The 17374-nt window shown below is 48.5% G+C and overlaps 1 protein-coding gene across 2 annotated transcripts in view; it reads left to right on the top strand.

The window, feature by feature from the left end:
- The window catches only part of TOR4A (torsin family 4 member A), a 265452-nt gene that overhangs the window by 155267 nt on the left and 92811 nt on the right, over positions 1–17374 (top strand). The window lies entirely within an intron of this gene.

Genomic DNA, 17374 nt, shown 5'->3' with positions numbered 1-17374 from the left:
TCGCCCCAGTCTCCTCTACCAACCTATGCTGTCCCCTCAAAAACCCCCAACTTTTGTTGCAATTAACCACTTTCCTTTTCCGTATTCATCAATCCAACTGCAATCTGTCTCTCCTCGTCTCCTCTGCCAATCCCTGTAATACTTTGTAACTCTAGACCGATTCCATCCTCATTTGTTTGGGGGCCAGCATATTGCAAAACATCTCATGGCCATCTACCAACCAATGTACTCATGCATGGGTACTCCCCTTTACTCACCCCGACCATAACAATTGCTCCCCGCTCCTAAAGCAGCACCCCTTCTTATTGTTCCTTCACTGCAAAGGGGGCAGTACCTGAACCCTCTGTCCATGCACTTTAATTCCTTCTCCCCCCATACAGTAACTCCACCACCCTCCTCATTTGTCAATGTACCCCTGTGTTCCCCCTTGTAAAGACCTGCTCCCCTGCTCTCTGCTATGTACCTCACCTGCTGTCACCCCATTGCACCAGTTGCCATACACGCGTCCTCTGTCCATGCAGTTAAATTCCCTCTGCGCACTGCACGCAGTGAACCTGCATCCCTCCTTCTAGGTCAATGTGCCACCATGCTCACCCTTGCAAATGTTTAATCTCATTGCTGTTCCCCCCACTGCACCAGGGGCCGTCCGTGCACCCCATCCATGCAGTTCAATCCACACACCCTGCTACTTCACGTAGCATCACTGCCCACTTTGGGCAAGGCACAGGGCCCACGACTCTACCTTTGGAGTACAGTATAAGGCCTGCTCGGCAGCCTACTCATTAGCTATTAAAGCAGCCAAAACACTATATCTAACTATGAAAACTGAGTCCTCACTATGCCAACCTAAGGCTCTTTTTGCAGCAGTCAAATCTCTTTCTTCATCAATTAAACTGACTCCTAATGTCACACCCATTCGAGAATTATGCTCTTTCACAATATTTTATCACCAAAATCATGACTATTCCTTCAAACATCTCTATGGTGGCAAATACTTCATCCATTAGTGAGAACAATTCTCCTGAATCTGTGGGCCCTGTTGGTCCTATGAGGTGGTCGTCCTTTCTGAGGTTCTCGGAGGAGACTGTGCTAACTGCCATTCAAAAGATTAAGTCGTGCTCTGCCTCTGTTGCAGTCCCACTGGCTGTTATGAAAAAGATCTCCCCGGATCTCCTGATGGAGATCACTGTAGCTATTAATGATTCCTGCCAGTTAGGGCTGGTCCCGCCGGAGTTTAAAGCTGCTAGGGTTATCCCTCTCTTGAAGAAGCCATCACTGGACCCTTCTGTTCTATGTAACTTCCACCCCATTTCTCTTCTTCCTTTCCTCACAAAGCTCTTGGAGTCCTTGCTGTCACCTTTACTTTCCACATTCCTCTAATCTTCTCACCTCTTGGACCCTGCTCAGTCGGGCTTTAGGCCTGGCAAGGGCCCAGAGAGTGTCCTGGTCTCCGTCCAGGATGATATGGCTAGTCTGGTGGATGCAGGTGGTGTGGGTGCCCTGATTCTGTTAGATCTGTCGGCATTTGACACTGTCGACCACCCCATTCTGCTGTCCCGTCTTGCCCAGATGGGTATATCGGGGCAAGTGCTGGCCTGGTTCATGTCGTTTCTGGCAGCTCGCTCTCAGACTCTCTCCATGCCTCCTTTCCTCTCTGCCCTGTGCATTCTCAGTTGTGGTGTGCCACAAGGTTCTTCCTCGTCTCTGATTCTATTTAATATTTACAGCTGAGCACTTCTGTGTCTCATCCGCTCCTTCGCGTCAGGTGCTACTCGTATGCCGACGACACCCAGATCCTGATCCATTTAGATTTTGATCAGGCTGAGGTGTCATTGTGCCTGCAGAGGTGCCTGGCGGCCGTGGGGGAATGAATGAACTACAACTGGCTAAAATTGAACGGAGACAAGACTGAGGTGCTGGTGGTGGGTTGTCCTCTCGATCCTTCACTCTGAGTGTCCTCCTTCTGGCCCCCCTCTCTTGGTCCCCATCCGGCTCTGGCTGTGAAGGTGAAAAACTTGGGTGTAGTCCTGTCTTCATCTCTATCTATGGATAGCCAAATAGCCGTTTGCCAAGCCGGCCATTTTCAGCTCAAAGTACTAAAGAAAGTGTTTCCTTTGAACTCTGCCCCTATTCGTCCGCCAGTGGTGGCAGCTTTGGTGCTAGCCCAGCTGGACTATTGTAATTCTCTTTACTTGGCGCTGCTGAAGGGGCTGATTTGGCGACTGCAACGTTTACAAAACCTGGCAGCTCACGTGGTAACAGGTATGCCCTATGGGGCCCACATTTCACCAGTTCTTCACTGGCTCTCTGTGACTCAATGCACCAGGTTCAAAGAGCCATGTATCGTCCATCGGGTGCTGCACGACCAGGCAATGGAATTTCTATGAGTAAAGTTCACCCGCTACTTTCCTAATCGATGTCTGCTCTCTGCCTCAGCTGATCTGCTTTGTGTGCCTTCCTTCCGACTGATGCAAATTGGAGGTCAAGCTTTTTCCATAGCAGCTGCTCATCTATGGAATGAGCTTCTGTTAGCTATAAAAAAATTATCCAACTATCTGGCCTTTAGAAAAGCGTAAAAAAGAATCTGTTTTAGGCAGAGTGGTATTCCTGTAATGGCTGTGTACTTTGCCCTCTAGCACCAAGATACCTTGTGGTGACCGTGCACTTTAGAAACATAACATAACATAACATAGCATAACATAACATAACAGAACATAAAATAACGTAACACTTAATCCCCTGGTGTGCCGCTCTTCTTCCGCGCCTTCACCCAAGTGCACATCCTCTGATATAGCTCCTTTTTACACCCCACCATTTTATTTATTTATTTATTTATTATAAATTCTTGAACCCTTCCCCTTATTTCCATTTTACCCTTTCTCCTCTTTTTTTAAGCCATCCTCTCTATCCCTGTGCCGAGAATGCACAACTCCACACCGATACAATGTTTGTCCCCTCCCATTCCACTCTCCTTCTTCCTATCCAAATTGTTTGTTGACCTGTATTCACCCATCTTAACTCTCACCAAACTCAACAGTCCCCAACCAAACTTCCCCTTATGCCACAAAATGAACAGAGGTACAACAACATTATTACTGTGTTGCCTTTCACACAAACCCAACAACTTCTTGACCCGGTATGCTTATATCCACTATTCCCTTTCCACCCTGTCACTGCTACCCCTCCCGCTTTAACCCCTCCCCCCAAAGATTGCTGGCTGCCTTCTACCTCCTGCCCCCTCACACCCACCCCAGCCCTGTCCCGGGTGGGCAACCAATAACTGGGCCGTAAAAAGGCACAGGCTGGGCCTGCAGTATCAACACGCTCCTAAACTGCATTACCAAGAGGGGCCATAAAACCACAACACCCCTGATCCTTGCTCTTTGCTGGGCCTGGCTCTGAAACCTCATGCCCCTTAACACTATAGTAGGCCACCCTCATTTCACCTTAACGACTGCAGGCTTCTCTCACTTAACCAAGCACCCCTTACCTTAACACCAAATCCCTGCCTTCACTTTAAAATAGAACCCAAAACTATTTTCACCTTCCCTCTGTCTCACTCCTTCCTTCTCGAGCCCTTTGCTCAGCCACCGCCAAATCGCTGATGGTCAGATGCTTCGCAGGCAGAGAGTGAGGGGGGTAGATCTCTATCCCCTGCAGGTTCCTCCCTCTGCAATGACCTCCCTGTCCCTCTCAAACCTGAGCCAGATCACCTGAAGTTCTGGATGCAGCTCAAGACATTCCTCTTCTCTTCTGCATTCTCTCTCAGTCTCCCCAGCTGAGCAACCTGTATACTGCGATAACTGGCTACCCTCAGAGTCTCATGGGTACCCCGCCCTCCATTGACTCATAGCCCCTGCACTCCTTCCAAGCCTTCTGCAAACAAGGGGCTGTATCTGGAACCCTACAGTCCCCTTCCTCCTTTCACTTACTCAGAGCCACGTTGCCCTAGCTGCACTTACTCAACGCATTGCTGCCCTGATTGCACTTCCCCTTTTTCTCCCCATGGCACTTTCCCTATCCCACCCCTTGCACTTTGCATCTCGCACTTGCCCGATTTGAATATCACAAGGCTTAGTAAGATTGTTGTTTTGTTCTCCCTTTGTGTTCCCTTCCTCGTCTCGTACCTCCTAGAAACACTTGTGTACAGGCGCGTTATAAATCGCTTATCATATCATATCCTCCTCCCCCGCCCCTGGCTCATCCTCACTGTCCCTCTCTTCACCCTCATCATCCCTTTCAATCCACCTTCCTGACCCTCAAGTTCCCTAATGCCATTTCTTTTTTTAATATTACCTGCCCTAACCCTGTTCCAACCTGGGATATCCACTCTTCCTTCATGATTAATATATATTTTCCTTTATTCATTCATTGTTTATTATATTTATATCACATCCTTTATCCACCAAATACATCTCCAACACCCTTCACACCACCAGCCTTAACCCTACCCTGCCCAAACACCAATGCACCTTCAGTTGAAATCTCTGCTCACCTCATCGTTCAAACCGTTGTCATGTGGAGCGCACACCCCATCGCCGCTGCACCGCCGCTGGGGAGAGCCGTCCAAATCTCTCCCCACTCATTTTGAACTCCATCACTGCTGCACCGTCACTGGGGGGAGCTGTCCAAAATCTCCCTCCACTTTCTTTAGGTGATGACGTTCCAGCCATCTCACTACACTGAGATATCTGGCCCAGGGACGTACAATTCCCCTTCTGCTCCTGTTGGAGGTGGGGGGCATAGCCCCTCCCCATGCTGCTGCTCACTGGGATGATGGTGTTCCACTAACTCCCTTCACCACTGTGGACAAACTTGCAGCTGTACTGAGCCCTCTTACCCATCCCCAAAGGTGACCCTGTGGTCCTCCTTTGGCGGCGCCCCCCACAGCATCCCACACATTGAACCCTCTGAACACACTGCTGGGGACACTGCCCACTACTCATGTGGTCCATCCCGGACAGTACCCACCCTGGCCTGCCCCATCCCCCACTAGCCTCCCCACTCAGCTCCCCCCCTCCTGCTAAATCGAGCCCTCTAGGATAAGGGGCCTCAATCGATTGCCCCAGTGTCCCCACCCTGCTGAATGATGCCCCACCCATCAGACCTGTGGAAACCCTGACACCCATTGCACCCCCCCTTAAAAGCTTGGGTGTCATTTGTGTGTTGGCAGATGCCAGCAGTCCTTCTCGAAAAATCCTTTTTCCCTGGATGACCGACACACATTTTGAAAAAGTTGTTCCTTGCGGCTTGAACAAACCCATTAGACCCATGACCAGATATGGACTTAGAGACAATTAGCAGGAACTAAACTAGGGAGCGATTTTGGAGGGCCATCCAGCATGGTGAAGGTAAGTAGGGATGTGGAAACATCTGGGTAGACAGAAGAGGGTCTTAGTCCAATAAAGTTGCAGAGTTTGTTGAGGGGAGCAAAAGAATAGGGGTAGACCAGGAAGTATGCTCTCACAGTATTCCAGTCTGCTGAGCAGAAGAGTAGAGATTTGAGTGGTGTATGAAGTGTGGGGAGATTGTTCAAAATAGGTTGAGTCTGGCTGTGGTCGTGATGAACTGGTAGGGTTTTCAGGTCTCTGTCAAAGAGAACCCCATGGCAAGAGCTATGGCTAATGGGGTTAAGAGGTCAGCGGGTGAAAGAGAAGAGTGGTGAGAGTGGGGTTTGCATTACACAAAGCGATAAAGATGACTTTTTAGTTTGAAGAGTTTAGCATGAGGCAGCATATCTCGGGAGGATAGCTCACGCGCAAAGTGCTTGCCTTCGAAGCAAGACGACACAGAGCTAACACAGGTTCGATCCGCGGGTCCGCGCTTAGAAACCTATGGCTATTAAGCACGTTATAAATAAGCTATCATATCATAGAACCATCCAGTACAAGATGGAGGTTAGACAGTTGGTTATGCGTTTGGAGATTTCAGGGGAGCAGCTGATGAAGGGGAAGAATATCTGAACATTGATAGGGAAGAGGTACTAGTTAAAGCCAAGGAAGGATCTGTATTTGCAGAGGTAGGACGTATATAGGGTGAAGAGATGTGGGCCAAGGACTGCTTCTTGAGGGACACCCATAGGAAAAGGTACTGGCGTGGAGGGGCAGGCATCCCGTGAGATAGAGAAGTTGTCAGAGAGATAGGGGACACGCAGTCTGTATGGTGTCCTTGAAGCCAAAGAGGGAATGCGTTTAAAGGAAGGGGGGATGATACAAAGAGTTAAAGGCAGTGGAACCGACTAGAAGGATGAGAATGGAGGAGATGCCGGGCGCGGCGCGAAACCGAGGCTGAGCCTCGATTACATCAGCTGGATCCGCCGGCAGGCGGATTCGCCGGCGGCCAGTCCGAAGGCCATACAAAGGCCTGTTCCTGCGCCTGTTACGCGCATGGGAGCGCGGCGTGGCCACCCCCCCTGCACATTTTTACTACTCTCCAACGGATAGACTACCACTCGGACAATGAAAACGTACTGTAAGTACATGCCAGCACTGGAGACACTACTGTATGCTTGTAATTTTAACCCCTTCTACTGAAATGTGCTCACGGTCTCTAATACTGGTCGCCTACAGACCACATTAGACTGCCATATTGTGCCCTTTGGTCGCCTACAGACCACATTAGACTGCCATATTGTGCCCTTTGGTCGCCTACAGACCACATTAGACTGCCGTATTGTGCCCTTTGGTCGCCTACAGACCACATTAGACTGCCGTATTGTGCCCTTTGGTCGCCTACAGACCACATTAGACTGCCGTATTGTGCCCTTTGGTCGCCTACAGACCACATTAGACTGCTGTATTGTGCCCTTTGGTCGCCTACAGACCACATTAGACTGCTGTATTGTGCCCTTTGGTCGCCTACAGACCACATTAGACTGCTGTATTGTGCCCTTTGGTCGCCTACAGACCACATTAGACTACTGTATTGTGCCCTTTGGTCGCCTACAGACACATTAGACTGCTGTATTGTGCCCTTTGGTCGCCTACAGACCACATTAGACTGCTGTATTGTGCCCTTTGGTCGCCTACAGACCACATTAGACTGCTGTATTGTGCCCTTTGGTCGCCTACAGACCACATTAGACTGCTGTATTGTGCCCTTTGGTCGCCTACAGACCACATTAGACTGCCGTATTGTGCCCTTTGGTCGCCTACAGACCACATTAGACTGCCGTATTGTGCCCTTTGGTCGCCTACAGACCACATTAGACGGCTGTATTGTGCCCTTTGGTCGCCTACAGACCACATTAGACTGCTGTATTGTGCCCTTTGGTCGCCTACAGACCACATTAGACTGCTGTATTGTGCCCTTTGGTCGCCTACAGACCACTTTAAACGGCTGTATTGTGCCCTTGGTCACATACAGACCACATTAGACTGCCGTATTGTGCCCTTTGGTCGCATACAGACCACTTTGAGGAGTTAGCACTGTGCCTTATGGTCGCAGCTCGCCCTGACACTAATCCAATATGCAAACTTGGTTGCCCCTCATCATGTTCCCGTTCTGCATTCTCCCCAACCACACACCCTGCTTGGCCCACTACTACTGGCCCCATAATAACGGTCTCAGCAAGCCGGCATGCCCCCGGCATCACCCTATCCCATGTCCTACACCGTTCCTTCCCTCTACTCCCCCATTCCCAAACAGCGTAAGTCTCACTCCTAGGACCTATCTGAATACCATCAAGCATCATGCTATCAGCCCTGATCCAATCTCACATGTATTGCCCACAGCAGAGTCACCTCACCACAGCCATACCGAAAAATTCTCTAACCCTGTGACAGGTGTAGCAAGACACTTCCGATTAAGGTCTCGTACCTTCAACCACCCCAACCCAGTCAAATATGAACACACACCTCCCAAACAAATTAAGCCCAGAGTACCTCCCCCTCATCAAAACCATACTCCTAGCCAGAAACCCAACACTACTTCCAAACCAGCTCCGGACACCCCCAATAAATTGCTATCCACCTTTAAAGGAGCGCTTATCAATGCCGGCTCCTTAGGGGCGCATGCTATAGAAGTTCACGACCTCATTATGGAATCACAGCTCGACATACTAGTAGTCACAGAGTCCTGGCTCCATCAAGCATCAGGTCCATTACTAACTCTGGCAATCCCTTCCGACTACACCATATTCAGAACAGATAGGACCCACTCACAAGGAGGCGGTGTTGCTATTATAGCCAAGACTAAATTACAGCTTAGATCTTGTCCCATTGAAAGTATTGAAGGGTATGAAACATTACTCGTAAAATTTCCCATAAATGCCAAAACTACTATTAATTTAATAGTAATTTATAGAGCACCTAGCCCCAACAACCATCCAGAGACTGAAATTCCGTTGCTATTAGCTCCACTTTTAAAACCTGTCTCGAAATACATCATCCTGGGTGACCTTAACCTAGGTTTCAATGACAGCCAAGATGCCAAAGCAGAATCACTGCACTCCGCCCTGAAGGACATGGGTTTCAGCCAACTAGTTAATGCACCCACACATATCAAAGGCAGGACTCTTGATTGGATCCTCTCCCTTAATACCCCCGTAACCATTGAGGTCATCTCCCCTCTTACTTGGACCGATCACCATAACATTGTATTTACAATCAATCCCTCCGAACCCACACAAAAGAAACCTAAAACTATGATTACCTATGAAACTAGAAACGCCCGCAAACTCACGCCAGAAAACTTCACGCCTCCTCTTTCAAAAATCCTAGCTTCTACCTCGATCACCAGTGACAACCCCTGCCTCCTAGCAGACATATATCACAATTGCCTCACTGCAACCATTAATGCTATAGCACCGCTCACCACCAAGGCAAAACGCTCAGACAAGCGATCTAGCTTCTGGTTCAATGATGATCTTATCGCCCTCAGAAGAACCAAACGCGCGTGTGAACATGCCTACAGAAAGCATCCTACTGCAGAGGCAGAAAAAGCCTACCAAGAAATAAACAAAACCTATAAAACAGCTACTATTACCTACAAATCTAATGCGTATAATAATAGGATCAGCAATGCTACTTCAGATACCAAGGAATTATTTGCCATTCTAAAAGAATTGGAAAACCCCACTCCAGCCATAAACCCAACCATCCCCAGCAAGGAATGGTGCACCACTATACAAGACGCACTAACAGCCAAAATTGAACTACTCCAAATAAAAATCACATCCAAAAAACAATCACTAGCCAACAAACCTGCCCTCCTTAACCTAAATCGACCACATCAGGAATTCACCAGCGCCCCATTCCATTTCACACCAGTATCCCAAAATGTAGTGTTTGACACCATCGCCAAACTTAAAGCCTCCAACTGCAAAGGCGATTCTGTCCCCGCATCAGTAGTCAAATCCTGCGCTCACACCCTCACCCCCATTATCACCAACTTCGTCAACGCTTCCTTCAATACTAACCTAGTACCAGCTAGCATTAAAGAAGCCTGGGTCACCCCTCTCCTGAAAAAACCTACCCTAGACCCCACTGTGCCCACTAATTACAGGCCAATAACAACTGTCCCATTTCTCCTCAAAATATTGGATAAATTAGCATACAACCAAGTCCAAACTCACCTCGAACAAAACCACCTCCTTGGCACGAGGCAATCAGGCTTCCGCCCCAACCATAGCACAGAAACGGCGCTCCTTGACTTAAAAATCCAGATGGATACCATCAGAGACTCAGGGAAACTCTGCATCCTCCTCCTACTCGATCTCTCCGCAGCGTTTGATTTAGTAGACCATAATAAACTGTGCGCCACACTAGCGAAAGACTTCAACTTCTCCACCGAAGCTACTACCTGGATCAAATCCTTTCTTGCTGACCGCACCTCCAGGGTCGCCATAGGTAAACAAGCCGCCAACCCCATCATAGTACCCATTGGTGTCCCCCAAGGTTCCTGTCTCTCACCAACATTATACAATGCATACACTAAACTTCTCTTCTCAGCGCTAGACGACATGGGTGTCATCTACACCAACTTTGCAGATGACACCCAGATCCTCATCCCTTTATCGGGAGACTACACTCAAGACACTGACACTATCAACAAAATATATGCCATAATCCAAAATTGGATGGCACTAAATAGCCTCTGTCTCAATGATGAGAAGACTGAGGTTCTCATTGTGGGCTCCCAATCAAAAATAGAAGCATTACATCCTGATTACTCATCCATCAACATTGATGGCACAAACATATCAGTACTCAAACAAGTGAAAACACTAGGTGTCTACCTTGATGCCAACCTCACCATGACCAAGCACATCAACGCCCTCTCTTCCTCTACATCCTACACCGCAAAACGTATTGCTCTCAGTCGCCAATTCTTGACACCCACCAATTGTATCACGCTGGCAAGAGCTTTAATCTTATCCAGGCTCGACTACTGCAACGTACTCTACCTGGGTACCTCAAAAGCCAATCTAAACAAACTACAGCTTATCCAAAATAAAGCCCTTCGGGCGGCCCTTGGAATAAGGAAGTCAGATCATATCTCAAATATTAGAAGAAACCATCACTGGCTCCCCATCAAAGCCAGGGTTACATTCAAAGCTCTGTGCGTCACATTCAAATGCATCCACGCATGTGTCCCCATCTACCTCAACCACGCCATCACCAGAAAAGTATCTAAGAGGCCCCTCAGATCTAACAGTCAATTACTCCTAGCTATCCCCCGCTACAAGACAACCAAGGCAGGTGGCAGTAGTTTCCAATACCTCGCACCCACATATTGGAACACTCTTCCCCTCCCCATCAAAAATGAGCAAACATTCTCAGGTTTCAAGAAATCCCTGAAAACGTGGCTATTTAACCAAGACTAAAAAATCCCCCTCCATGCTTCAGGAAATATCATTGTACTGAAACCCTGCATTTAATGTCTTCGTGTATGATTATTTGTATTCACATGCACTGCGCCCGATTGGCAAAGTCCAAGAAATGTTTTAACCAAGCTGTCTGTAACATCGCCGTGGTACCCAAGGGTTTGGGCGAGTAATAAATGCAATAAATAAATAAATAAATAAGAGTTAAGAGTGGTGTACAGTGGTAAGAGAATTGGTGGTGTAGAATGAGCTCAGTCTGGGTGGACTGTTTGCCCCGGCAATCTAAATTGGACAGAGTCAAAAAAGTGAGTGTACTTTGAGTTGACATTTCAGCCCTCTTGTGGATTTTAAAGCAGTAGAATGATTAACACATTCCAAAGAGGACCCTGCGCACTGCTCCTGCCTCAAGGAGAGTGCTCCGGAACTGCTGTGACAACCTGTGCCATCCTTATTGGCTCCTCCTTAACTCTCACATGCCCTTCTCTGTATCGGGCCAAAATAAAGATCACTTACATAATGAAAAGGCCATGACATGCAGTGCCTATGAGCACCTTAGCCGGAGGGCGAGATTGTCATGGCTTGTATAGGCACACGCAGCTCGGAGCAGAACTGTGGAACCTCTGAGGCAGACAGACATGGGATGAGGTTTCATCTAACTTTTGGGTTCTCTCTCTCTCTTCTATGTTTACCACCTCACATTCAAAATTCATTGAGGATATCAGCTTCTGGTTACTGCCGTCAAACACAGAACCTCTTTATGTGCTAGTACTATTTTTGTTGGAATTCCCACCACCTCATTTACTGTGCCACCACTTACGAATGCCAAAATCCACCTGATTACAAGTTGAAGAATTGTAATGCTAAACTCCATATTCAGACTCCACAGGACTCCATTGGGACCTTGGAACAATGACAGTGTGTGGTAATTCTGCTGTGGTATTCCCTCCTGTTGTTAAATATAACATAGAGGAACTCTTTCCTGCCAATTGCTGGGGGTTTCTCCTCTGCATTACCACCAAACTCATAGTATATCGGTGTGGTAGACGTAGCAGTAATTCTCTTACTGCCACTTTTGTTACCATAATGCCATGCTTTTATCGAGACCCGTTGACTTCACTTGGCCACTCATATTGAAAGGGAAGCTGGGTCTTCTTCTCAGCACCCTCTTTATAAATCCACTGATGCTGGGATCTGCAAAGTACACAGTGTGTCACCTTAGTCCAATTACAGTACGAGAATACCAAAAACAAACTTGAACACTTCCCCTTTTTGTAAACAGCACATGTGATAAGCTTATCAAGTGAGATCGGAACACATGCTTCTCGCTCTTGACTGATAGCAGATCTGAAAACTCAGCTATTATGTCCTTTTCATTGAAATCTCTCGTAATTGGGCGTAGGGCCAGAGCGGTGCTGCACAGACAAGCGTTCTTAGCATTAACACGGACCCAGCGCACCTTAGCATTGCAGTGGCTGATTACGGTGGCCAGGTTCACTGTTCTAGGACGTGAGAAATAAAGATGGAGAACAGAAAGAAACTTAATAACGCATTTGAATACAGCAGAGAACTCTGATTACTTCTAAAGAGGCTGGGTGGGTGGGTGCCACTCCACGCCGGAGAGGCTGGGTGGGTGCCCCCCGCCCCGCAGAGGCTGGGTGGGTGGGTGCCCCTCCCCGCAGGGGCTTGGTGCGTGGGTATCCCCACCCCACAGAGGCTGGGTGGGTGGATGCCACTCCACGCCGCAGAGGCTGGGTGGGTGCCCCCCACCCCACAGGGGCTGGATGGGTGGGTGTCCCCAACCCCGGGTTCCTTGCAGATTCCAAAGCAGCAACAAAAGCATATTGAAGGGGCCTGCGATGGCATGCCTTAATCATCCACTGAAGCTGGGGGACAGTTGGATGATTTCTAGTCTTCTTGCAACAGTGGAGATAAGTGGCTTCTTCAGACTGAACATGAGCAGATATTTCAATTTAATGATTGTTAAATATATATCGCAATGGGCGGGGAAGGTGGTGGAATATTCTAATGGGCGTCTGTCTCTCTCTCTCTCGTCTAGTGCAGGCTGTACCCTACCTTGCCCAAGTGTCCCTCAACCCCAGGATGGTCTCGAGAGATCAGTGAGATTCTGTCTTACTTCTTGTGATGGCCTAAAGGCAAACGCCTTATCAATCTAAATCTTCGTCTGGGAGCAATCTAGATTGACCCTACTCTAAGCTCCTCAATGTGACCTATAAAAGGGTTCCAGATACTCAGGCCCCCCGTGGTCCTGTCCTTCCACTCTCTAATGATCCTCTTCCTGTGTCTCTCTCTGACTCTCCCTTATCTCCTCCTACTCTTCTCCCTCCGACTACACCCACTGCTCTGCACCGTTCCTCCTCCACCTGGTCTCTTGGTCTGCCTCTGCTTCCTTTGACCTCGCCCAAACAACCCAACGTCTGCCTTTCCTTTTGACTCCTTTATATTGTGATTCTGCTGGTTCTGTCTCCACCTCACCCTTCCATTGGCTGCAGCGCTAACCTGACTCTAGGACCCAATCTGCTCCTGTCTTTACCCCAGGAGGTGAGTCACCCAGGTGAGAGGCTTTACAACCCCCTCCAAGCCACTTTTCCAGCATGGTTTTGGGAACAGTCTCTGGTGTGGTAGCAGCCGGGGGCTCAGGCTGCCAGTTCTCCTTGTGACTTTCTTTAGGGGCTGGTGTTTTTTTTGCCACTTCTATTTGTGCAGGGTTTCTGTGTCTCTCCTGTTTCCTTGCACTCTCTCCTCACTTTTAATTTGTTTTATGCTGCCCCCCATTCACGTGGGATCCATCCGGGTTATCAGGTCAGGTGTTTGGAGTCTCCGTTCAGTTCGACAGGGAAAGGTCCAGTCCATTCCCTGGCTGCTCTTGATTCTGTTTTTCTCACTCCATTCCAGATTTTCTCAGTTGCTCCCAGGTGCACTGTGGGAGTTGGAGTTGGAATTCTGAAAGTGAAAAGAGAGAACGCTGGCCCATTAACGTGCTGGGAAGCATGTTGGTACACCAGTTTCCTCATGCAATCCCATAACAGGGTCTCAGAGGTGGGATACCCACATCGTCCCTTCATCCATGACAGGATCATGACCCTGACACAGGCCCCACGAGTAGGGTGACAAGATTTCCAGAAATAAAATCTGGGAGCGGCCACCAGCATAAAAGTAGGACTGCAGGCTGCCAAGACTAGACCAAGTAGTTGGAAAAGGGGTTAGTTTGACCATAATCAAGACATCCCCCTGGATATAAACTTATTGGATTTGGCTCTAAGCATTCTTTTGCTCTGATTGATACTTGAGGGGTTGTATACTAATTGACCTTTTCACAATTGACCTCGGGAGAATTGACCTCAGGAGAATAGACCTAATATAGAAGGTCAATTAGGACATATATGCGGGGGGAAACCTCCCGCAGCCCCCCACCCAATCCAAAAACCCCTGCAACCCCCCACCCAATCCCCTTATATTATTTATAATCCAAAACCAACCCAATACATATATAACATAACTAAAATAATATAAAGGTCAATTGTACAGAAGGTCAATTAGAACCTCTATAATAAGGTCAATTGTGCAAAAGGTCAATTGTAAAAGGTCAATTTGGGTAATACAGTGTGGGCCACTACCAGCTCAAAGTGGTGGAGACCTCCGGGGCACACTCTGTCATGCCCTGTTTGCCCTGTTTGCATGTTACCCATGGCTGTATCCTGTTCCACTGCTCCCTATACTGCCTCAGTTGCATTCTCCCGCTCCTCAAAACTGCACTTTGAAGATGCACTCCTGTGAGATCGGCTCTTCAGCACCTGATAAAAAGAATAACTTTTAAAAGATGTATCATTTGTAATAAGCCACAGAATAAAAAATCTAGCACGTAAGTCTGATAAATGTTTGAGGTGGACTTCACTTGTAAACCGGAAAGGACATGCTAACATTTGAAGTAGGATAACAATAGAAACTCAGCATTCTGGGGGGGGATGGTTTTTGGTCTTTGCTGGAGAGAGTGGGATGATCTCCAAATATTGGAGACTTCAAGTTGATGAGGGATACTTTGCATCTGTCCAGTGATCTTTCTGGAGTGCAACTTGTGATTTGCAGGTCACATACAGATCTCGGTTGCAGGTGTTAAGTGGCATGTTGTGTTAATAGCCATTTGCAAACTGTACATCTACCTGTAGTTTGGTTTTGTAGTGCTGTTGGCTTGCTTGGAGGTTGCAGGCTGGAATCTGCCCGTGTGGATGGTCCGGTAGTTGGGTTGAACATGTCCTCTCTGGATCATGCTGGGTGTCATGTGAAGGCTACATATGCACTCAATTCTGGCTCTGAATCGATTGAATGCCAAAGTAGTGAGAAGGACGTTAGGCGCATGATGGGTCTGTGTCCTTCCACACTGACATATCCTGTGTGGATAAAACTTTGGACATGACACAACATAGATGTGTCTCCTCTGTTGAGCTAGTACAGGGGGCATGCAACCTGTGGCTCTCCAGATATGATATGATATGATATGGCATTTATACTGCGCCTATACACAAGTGTTTCAAGGCACAACGAGGCAAGGGAGGGGAAAAAAGGGGGACAGACAACGATCCTACTAGGCCAGTAGTCATTCAGATCATGCAAGTGCAAGGGAAGGGAGGAAGGGAAAGTGCAGTACATGGGAATAGCTAATAACAATAGTAAAACAAGAAAATAACGGCCAGCATGTGGCAAGTGCATGAGTAAGTGCGGACATCAGCTATCAAGGTCTGGTAGGGGGACTGTAGGGATACAGAACAGTCCCCAAGTGCGGGGGTTGCCAGGTGGGCAGTGCGGGTGTGTAACACTGGCAGGGGAGGGACCTGGGCACGGGATCAGAGGGTGTCCAGGTAGCCCGTGCAGTACCGTTTTCAGCCAGGAGGTCAGCAAAGGAGAGGGGGGAGAAAGCAGAAGCAAAGTGAAAGGTTTTCAGGTGCTTCCGGAACCGGGGATGGTTCTCCTCAAGTTTAAGGGAGGCAGGGAGGCTGTTCCAGAGGGAGGCACCCGCCGAGGAAAGCGATCTACCACCAACTCGTTTCTTGGAGAAGCTACTGACACTGAAGAAGATGGAGGCAGATGAGCGAAGAGCTCGAGAAGGAAGATATTTAGGAAGAGCGAGTTGAAGGTATTGAGGCCCCAGAGCCAAGAAGGCCTTGTGGATGATGCAGAAGGTTTTGAACTTAATCCTCGCAGCCACTGGGAGCCAGTGTAGAGATGTCAGTCCTGAAGAGATACGATCCCTGGGCTTGAGGCCAAGGACAAGTCTTGCAGTCCTGTTCTGGATGAGTTGCAGAGGGCGGAGTGTAGAAGCAGGCAGATTTAGAAAGAGGCTGTTGCAATACTCCAGCCTAGAGAGAACCACAGCTCTGGAGACAGTGAGCTTCTGGGGGAAGGAGTGGAAAGGCAGAATACCTCTGTGGAGGTGCAGCTGGTGGTGTGACTTCTTGGAGACGTCAGAGATGTGAGGAGAGGAGAGTGTGGAGTCGATGAGGACCCCAAGGTTTTTGGCCTTGCAGGTGGGAGCAGGAAGAGGACCAAGAGAAGCCAGCAATGGGAGCAAAAGGAAAGGAGGGAGTGGGTGTGCCGATGAGGAGAATCTTAGTCTTACTGGCATTAAGGCAGAGGTCATTGGCGGCACACCTCTCCTCGATAGCAGACAGACAGTTAGAGATGAGGGAAGGAGAGGAGGAGGCCGAGGGTAGCCTGAAAATGAGCTGGGTGTCATCCGCATAGCATTGAAAGTTGGGGCAGAGAGCTGCGATGCGGTGGGCAAGGAGTGCCAGGTATTGGTTGAACAGCCAGGGAGAGAGGTTAGACCCCTGGGGGACACCACTGGTAGAGAAAAAGATAGTGGAGAGGAAGGACCCAAGTTCGACCTGGGAGTGTCGGTCAGAGAGGAATGAAGTCAGCCACGCCAGAGCCTGACCATTGATACCCAGGTGATATGTTGCTCTACAAGCCACTGACTATGCAAGCTACTGCTGATGGGAGTGAGTCAACGCTTGCAGACCATTCGCTAGCGGGTGTCATCCATGATGACCAGATTTGTGCCCGGATCATGGTGCTTTCAGCGTTTTGCAGAAGTAATGCGTGAGGCACAGCATGATAGGGTCTGCCTGTGACTCCAGGGCACGAGGAAACTGTCATGCTTACCTGTAAGTGTGTCTCATGAATATTAACGCACGTTTATAGGGGTTTTCAGGCGACGGGGATGATATCCTGTAGTGCATGTTATTATTTCATGGCTAAGCAGGCCTTGGTTTCTGAGAGGCTTGCTCAGCTGTTGGTGGATCGAGGGGGTGCAGGTGTGTACTGGTCCCAGACAGATTACATGGGCTTTCATGATAGTGGAGTGGGCGATTTTTTGGAGGCAGAAAGGGAGAGAATGCCAGAGGTTGGCGGTCTGCACTGAGAGAAAACCATTTGCAAGATGTGGGACCAAAGAATGAATTATGAATCAATCTTTCTAAGATAAATCCTACAGGAATATAGAGGTGCTTATCAAAGGCTGAGAGTCAGCCAGAT

Source organism: Ambystoma mexicanum, chromosome 8, assembly GCF_040938575.1.
Source record: "Ambystoma mexicanum isolate Mex_15411 chromosome 8, UKY_AmexF1_1, whole genome shotgun sequence".
Classification (NCBI taxonomy): domain Eukaryota; kingdom Metazoa; phylum Chordata; class Amphibia; order Caudata; family Ambystomatidae; genus Ambystoma; species Ambystoma mexicanum.
This window is presented reverse-complemented; position numbering and strand designations above follow the sequence as displayed.